Here is an 8,767-nt window from a genome sequence, read left to right as displayed (position 1 = left end):
GTGGGATTGACCGTCACATTATAACGCCCCCACAGCTGAAAGGGCGAGCATGTTTCGTATGACGAGGATTCGAACCCGCGACCCTCAGATTGCGAGTCGAGCGCCCTAACCACCTGGCCATGCCGGGCCATTTTGTGCAGTTTACTTTCTGTGTTTGTTTAATTTTTCTGTGCGTTTACTTCTCAGGACAATAACGGCTTCCCCTTCACAATTAACACCTTACAAAACAACTAGATCAAGAAATCATAAAAGATCAATATACATTTAGAAGAGTAAGAAAATCAGTAACAAACACTCTACTGTTGAGACACATTCCTCTTAAACAAAACAGGTTAGAAGGGTACAAAATAGATATATCTCATAAACTCATGTATGTAGCTTGACGAGGAACTGAAAACAAGAAATATGAACACGAAACATCATAGAATTTTCTTGTATTTGTTAGACTACCGTTATGATACCATCGAAAGGTTTGTTGTTGTTGCTGAGCATAAAACTAATATCGGGGTTTGATACCCACGAGAGCACAACACAAAGAGTTCAAACGAAAAGTGTAAACTACAAAATAAAAAACAAACAAAAAATGTGCCGTCAGTATGAGCTATGAGAACATGTGCCGTCAGTATGAGCTAAAAGAACATGTGCTGTCATTATGAGCTACGAGAGTATGTGCCCCTCATTATGAGCTACGAGAGTATGTTCCCTCATTATGAGCTACGAGTTACGCGACCGAAACAGCCGTTTTACTTTGATGTTACATTTTAACACATATGTGAAAAATAAAGTTATTTTAAGTTAGAATCGCTTTCTTTTCTTCGTTCATTGAATACACATTCGGGGTGAACAATAACCCTTTGTCTTAGTAATATGTTTGGTGCATGTGTTCAGACGTTTTTATAATAAATTCATATGTTTGGTGCATGTGTTCACACGTTTTTATAATAAACTAATATGTTTGGTGCATGTGTTCACACGTTTCTATAATACATTAATATGTTTGGTGCATGTGTTCACACGTTTTTATAATAAATTAATATGTTTGGTGCATGTGTTCACACGTTTTTATAATACATTAGTATGTTTGGTGCATATGTTCACACGTTTTTATAATAAATTAACAATTAGAAATATAGAATAGTTAGATGTTTTTTTCTTAGTTAAGAATTTGTTTTAACTATAAGGAAATTGCTTGTGCAGCAAAGGAATAGTAATTGAGAAAAACTATGTGAGACATATCTGGCAGAATTATGTTATATTCTTCAATGTTTCGTATTTCTACGTTTTGAGAATCGTTTCTTATCTTAAGATCTTGAATACATGACATCACTGGTAATTAATTATTACAGCGAATATTTACTGAAGATGATTGTAATGCCATCTATTAACAATATTCAATACTAAATAGAACATCTTACTTTGCTGATACGGTTTTGATAGTAAAACAATAACATATTGAATAACTGAAGTAATTAAAATTATTGTATTATAATCAATTCGAGCAAGAAATAAAATAATTAATAAACACCCAGTATTTTATAGATAATCGTACATTTATGTATCAGATGAAATCATGTACAACGTACGAATTCTGATATGATTACTCTCATTATGTTCTAAAACTTTAAAATTATGTTTCTCCAGACATACTGACAATAAAATGGATTTTCTTTGTTAATATAGTCTATTGCATTTGTTTCTATGTGCTTTTATACTCTATAAAAATCAAAAACTACATCTACTTTAAAAAATAATTTAAGATAAATTTAGTACCAAAAATCTATTTACTCGGGTGTGCCTAATAAGAATTTTCACCTTTAAATTTAAGTTTACATTTTTTTTCTACTATTAATACATAACTGATGTTAAATCTAGTTTTTTCGCTTTTCATTTTAGTTACTCTCTTCGTATTCGTTTACGAGATCAATAAAATAATGCGTTTTCATAAAATAACGTTTTTCTTTTGATATTAAAGAATTTTATCATCTAAAACTAATCTACTAGGTTGAGTACGTTATATTAGTATGGTTTGAATATGCAAATCATGTGTCAGTTACAACCGATATAAAGTCACAATGGAACGGCATGTATCAGAACTACATTTTGATATTGTTAAGCGTTACCTGCGTAGTATGATGCCACGAAACATTGGCTGCTTATGAGAGAGTTTTGTAAAAGTATTTTCCTACCTAAAGTATTTATACACAAGTGATCATGAAAATGTGTTCAAATTGAAAATTTATAATTTCCAAGATGGGGATATTCATTGTTTTTAATGGCATTGGAAAATAAAGGGATTTGGATCAATTTGATGATCCAAGACCATCCTAAAAGAGACCTGCAAGAATTTATAGCTCATCCATACTAAGCAAAGTAGGACACCTTGTAACAAACGAGAATCCACAAACGCAAACATCAGTGGCAAAAGTAATCCGCATGTCCCAGAGAACAATATGAAATATAATCAAGAAGGATTAACGTCTGTAAACGAGGTCAACGGGGAAAGAATTCACGAATGTAAGCCTGCTAATATTTAACAACAATACATGGTTGTGATCAATTAGAGATCACACTGTTAAACAAAGGTTGAATACTGTTATAGAATTTAATAACAATACATGGTTGTGATTAATTAGAGATTACACTGTTAAACAAAGGTTGAATACTGTTACAGAATTTAATAACAATACATAGTTGTGATCAATTAGAGATTACACTGTTACAGAATTTAATAACAATACATGGTTGTAATTAATTAGAGATGACACTGTTAAACAAAGGTTGAATACTGTTACAGAATTTAATAACAATACGTGGTTGTAATAACTTAGCGATTACACTGTTAAACAATGGTTGAATACTGCTACAGAATTTAACAACAATACATGGTTGTGATCGATTAGAGATTACACTGTTTTGAACGAAAAAGTTCTTGAAAACTAGTGTTAACTTAGTTAGATATATCTTAACAATCTTCGCATATTTACGATTTGCGCTTTTCTCTGATTTAAAACTCCATATATCCATCGCCTATATATTCTAGATGACTATGTCAGTGTTTGTATTCTGAACCTATTTTAACATAGAAGTACAGTTAGAAATATTTTAAACATTTATATTTTCCAGAAACATAAAAACTTGTAAAGAAAGTACAGTAAATTCAGAATTATTTATTATCAAAGAACTTTATCATTAAGTTAAATATTTTTATATTTGATATCACAAATTTCTATCCCATTTTGTCAGAATCTATTAAAATTTTTTACCGTTGTAGTGCTTCAGGTTAGACAATATTGGTTGTTTACTCACAGAAATCACAGACAGACATAAAAATACGCTCTATAATAATAATGTTATAATTATTATATCGCCCCCCCCCCCAGTGGCACAGCGGTATGTCTGCGAACTCACACCGCTAAAAACCGGGTTTCGATACCCGTGGCGGGCAGAGGACAGATAGCCCACTGTGTCGCTCTGTGCATAACTACAAACAACAACAACAACAAAAAAAAATTATTATAATATATCAACTTCTAATATATAGAAAAGCCAGTGCGTTTTGGTAACAATGCATTCCAACAATGACTTTTATATCATGTTGCTTAGCAACAAAAGTACAACTTATATTGTTGTTAAAAGTCCATGCACTGGAAGTATAGAATAAAATATATAAACTATAAAATTGAAAAAAAATATATTAGTAGTTTTCTGGAGCTATGGCGGGCATAAATACACAGACATGTTCGCGAGTACACGCACTTGGATAAAATAAGTAAAAATACCAAGGTGCACACCCTCATGGTCCTCTTGGTACAGATACTAAATTTCATGTTTATAGGTTCTCTCCTCTTGGAGCTGTGGCGGTCACATTTCTTTTCTATGTGACTTTTCACATAAAGTAGATTTGAAGTAGTTTTAATTATATATAATTCACTAAGAGTATTCGAATTGTTTTATCTTATTGTTCTTTGCTCGATCTACCAAATATGTATGTGAGCTAGTGGTTAGGACGCTCGATTGTTTATCAAATATGTAGATGATCTAGTGATTAGGACGCTCGATTGTCTATCAAATATGTATGTGATCTAGTAGTTAGGACGCTCGATTCGCAATCTAGTGGCTGTTGGTTCAAATCCCATCTCCGAACATGATTACTACTCGTTAGTGAAAAGTAGCTTAAGAGATTTACAATGGGAATTCTTGACTTGTTGTCTATTACTTCTGTATTAGCGGGGTATCGTTGACTAGTTGTCTATTACTTCTGTATTAGCATGTATTGTTGACTAGTTGTCTATTACTTCCGTATTAGCGGGGTATTGTTGACTAGTGGTCTATTACTTCTGTATTAGCGGGGTATTGTTGACTAGTTGTCTATTACTTCTGTATTAGCATGTATTGTTGACTAGTTGTCTATTACTTCTGTATTAGCATGTATTGTTGACTGGTTGTCTATTACTTCTGTATTAGCGGGTATTGTTGACTTGTTGTCTATTAATTCTGTATTAGATACGTCAATCTCGGATCTCCCTCTAGGAAATTCAACAAACAAATTCTCTCTATATTTATATAAACTTTTTTTATTGGTACTTTTAAATGTTTACATCACGTTTACATATCACTAATAATTGTTCATCACTATTCTTACTTTGTGTTCTTTAACATATTATCAACGTCTAATGATACTATATGCCCGATTTAAGAGCTTCTAATCAGTGGTCGTGAACAAAAAAAAACAAAAAAAAAACGTTTTATTTCATTCTCTAACATTAAAAACATCTACATACTCACTGTGATTGAATTAATAAAGTTACATGGGAGTGTAAATTTGTTTGTTTGGGTTTTTAGAATAAAGCCACATTGGGCTATCTGCTGTGTTCACCACGGGGAATCGAATCCTGGATTTCATCGTTGCAAGTCCATGGACTTACTACTGTCCCATCAGGGAACGGTAGTAAAAGAGAAAAACGATCAAAGGTTTTTACACACATATAAACCTTCTTATTAAGCTCGCGCTTTCTTCTCGGGGTGATGTGACACTGCAGGTCCTGTGACTCTTCTCGACTAGTTTGTTTGTTTGTTTGTTAATTTTCGCACAAAGCTAGTCGAGGACTATCTGAGATAACTGTCCCTAATCTATACAAATAATAAGCTTGCGTTTGTCTGTCCAGAACATTTCTCGCATACTTCTCGTTCAAATGCTACAAATTTCATATCGTTAGAATGGCCTTTGTCCAAGGAGTCCAGATTGCATATTGGAGTTTCATTCCAGAATCACCTTGCCTGTTTCCTGCTTAGTCAAATCTTTCAATACAAAACGTATGCTACAAAATGGCAAATATACTTATCACCACGTGACGATTTCAACTTTATTTTTTTTATTTTTAAAGTATTTCATAAAGACAACACTTAACCTGAGTGTGATACAATTGCTATGGGCTTTCTCCACTTATTTAAGTCTAAAATACGCATGAGCAGTTTGTTCAAAATCATATGCTTATCACTTTGTGAACACGCATTCGGACGTTTTTGCATATTCAGCTGAGTTTGCCTTCAGTACAACTTTACATTTACTTTACTTTGCAATAATTTAGCTTCTGTTCGTTTCTAAGCACCTTTTAACTTCATTTATTACTACGGATTTTATTATTCATTTTTGTCACTTTTTTGTTTCAACTCGACAAACTGAATGTTGTTACAAATACCAATACTATATCTTATTGTTTATTTGACGTGTAATTTTATTAAATAAAGTAACGAATACGTGAGTTTGTTTTTCTGACCGCGTAAAGATTTTTCAAATAGACCAGGATTTATCGATCTAACTCATAATCCCAGCAAGAAAGAGTAGCTTACATGTCGTGCGTGAAAATGATAGAATAAGGAAAAATTCAACTGAAGGGCTTGAAAACTACGCAAATGTTATGCGGGTCGCGGCTAGTTTGGAAATAATAGAGTAGAGGGAAGGTAGCTAGTTGACACCACCTACCGCCAACTCTCGGGCTACTCTTTATCAACGAAAAGTGGGATTGACCTTCAAGTTGTAGAGCTTTCACGGTTGAAAGGGCGAGCATTCTCTGTAGCGGGATTCGAACTCTCGACCCAAAAATTACGTGTCCAGTTTCATGCCAAATACTTCTCGATTCGATAAATAACGTTTACAACAAACTTATCTAGTTTTCTCAGAATATATATTAATGTTATCATCCAGTCCCTGATAGCTAATTAGTCCTAGGTGTGACTGTAAAAAAAAAAACACTTTGGTAGGAAAAAAAGGATAAAAGTCAACCAAAAAGTAAATCTACTCTACATAGACATGTTGTTTTTATTTGCTTTGTGTAAAGTTTCGGATTTATCTAACCACTGACCATAGTAATTGATTATGAAAATTCGTTACCCACATATCTGCTGATAGCTAAACTTTGGGTCCAACTGGCAGTTATGAATAACAACGATTACCATGACCAATATATTTAAGTTGATACTCAGTGACCTTCCTTAATTTTCCAATAGAGTAATGGTAATAAAAGTAACAAACGATCACAAGTAATGATAATAAAAGTAGCAAACGATCGCCTGTAATGGTAATAAAAGTAACAAACGATCACCTGTAATGATAATAAAAGTAGTAAACGATCAGCTGGAATGGTAACAAAAGTAGCATACGATCGCCTATAATGGTAATAAAAGTAACAAACGATCACCAATAATGATAATAAAAGTAGCAAACGATTACCTGTAATGATAATAAAAGTAGCAAACGATCACCAGTAATGGTAATAAAAGTAACAAACGATCGCCTGTAATGGTAATAAAAGTAACAAACAATCGCCTATAATGGTAATAAAAGTAGCAAACGATCACCTGTAATGGTAATAAGAGTAACAAACGATCGCCTATAATGGTAATAAAAGTAGCAAACGATTACCTGTAATGGTAATAAAAGTAACAAACGATCACCAGTAATGATAATAAAAGTAGTAAACGATCACCTGTAACGGTAATAAAAGTAACAAACGATCGCTTATAATAGTAATAAAAGTAACAAACGATCACCTGTAATGGTAATAAAAGTAACAAACGATCGCCTATAATGGTAATAAAAGTAACAAACAATCGCCTATAATGGTAATAAAAGTAACAATCGATCGCCTGTTCAATGAAAAATATATTCTTGTCACCGTTTTAAAAATCTATATTTTGAACTCAGTGGTCACTTCTGAAGCATTGTACTTACAGATTTGTAAACAGTTTATTTGGATATATATATGTATAAGTATTTCAAATTTATGTCATTTAAAACTGTATTTCTGACCAGAGAAAAGGCAGTCAGTTAACATCACCCTATTACCCATAATCCATGCTAAGGGATTGACTATCATTCTTATAACGCACTCACAGCTTAAAGTCTGGAGGGTATTTTGTCGTATCGCACTCGGCTCGTAAGATTCGAAAATATTACCGTGTCCCACGTATACTAGGAACTTGCATATTCGTAAACACAAAGTTGATAGTTATTATATTCTTTAAAGTATATATTCTTCTTCTGGTTTTTTTAAACAAGCTGAATTTTAAAGATGATGCTTAATTCTAGTTTTTAAAAATGAATTTTAATAACATATGCAAATGTTCCACGTCTCTAAACCTCTAGCATTGATTTCTTCACAATTTCTAGTGTATTCATATGCAAGTTTTTAGATCAAATATTAAATATGCGGTATTTACTTCACTATATTAGTCAAAAGGCTTCAGACTTCTAATAATGTATTATGATTGCACCAATAATTAAAATACACAAACATTACACATAACACTAGTTTTATACAAACATTGCACATAACACTAGTTTTATACAAACATTACACATAACACTAGTTTTATACAAACATTACACATAACACTAGTTTTATACAAACATTACACATAACACTAGTTTTATACAAACATTACCTATAATACTAGTTTTGCAGCAGAACCAACAAGAATATTTTCGAACATTTTTTATAGCTTTAAAGGTTCATTTCACTCAAATTAACAACTGCGTTAGTTTCAGCTCAGTAGGTGTCGCTGTTTCAATATATCACAAATATACGTGAAACATTTAAGAGGGATTCTCGAAAAAGTTTTACATTTATGTACAGGAACCTTACGGTTAAGATACGAGCCCTCTGGCGTCGCCTAGTTCCTTATTATTTCAATCAGCATTAATTTCTTTTTATTCCCAAGATACTTTTTTCTATAAGATATCAATATTGTCATTAGAAATAGTCCAGAATACCCTATGGTGAAACAATGTTTCAGCCTTGGGAATGTTATAATGTGACGAGTAAACGAGTAGCTCAAAAGATGGCGGTGGGTGGTGATAAGTAGCTGCCTTCCCTCTAGTCTTACACTGCTAAATTAGCGCAGATAGCCCTTGTGTAGCTTTGCGCGAAATTCATAACATAACATACTAATAAAGACGACAGAGAAGGGTTAAAAACCTAAACCTCTAAGTATTGCTTGGCTTTGGTTTCTTTAAAAAAGGGTTTATTTATTATGATTATATATAGAAAGTTCCATTTCATCTTTCAGAATCCTCATAATGGTAAAATACCCGAGAAAAGCAGCTTGTTAAGGCCCTTAATAAACTAAACGATTGAAACAGAAAATTCTAAACCAACCATTACAGACTTTTATTTGTATTTCCGATCTAAAAAAAGAGCTAAGATTATTATATTTTGTGATAACAAGATTGTACACTATGTAACACGTTGTTAACTTGCTATAAAAC

The sequence above is a fragment of the Limulus polyphemus genome, unplaced genomic scaffold, assembly GCF_000517525.1.
Source record: "Limulus polyphemus unplaced genomic scaffold, Limulus_polyphemus-2.1.2 Scaffold1194, whole genome shotgun sequence".
NCBI lineage: Eukaryota > Metazoa > Arthropoda > Merostomata > Xiphosura > Limulidae > Limulus > Limulus polyphemus.
The sequence above is the reverse complement of the archived record's forward strand: the minus strand, read 5'-3'. Positions refer to the sequence as shown.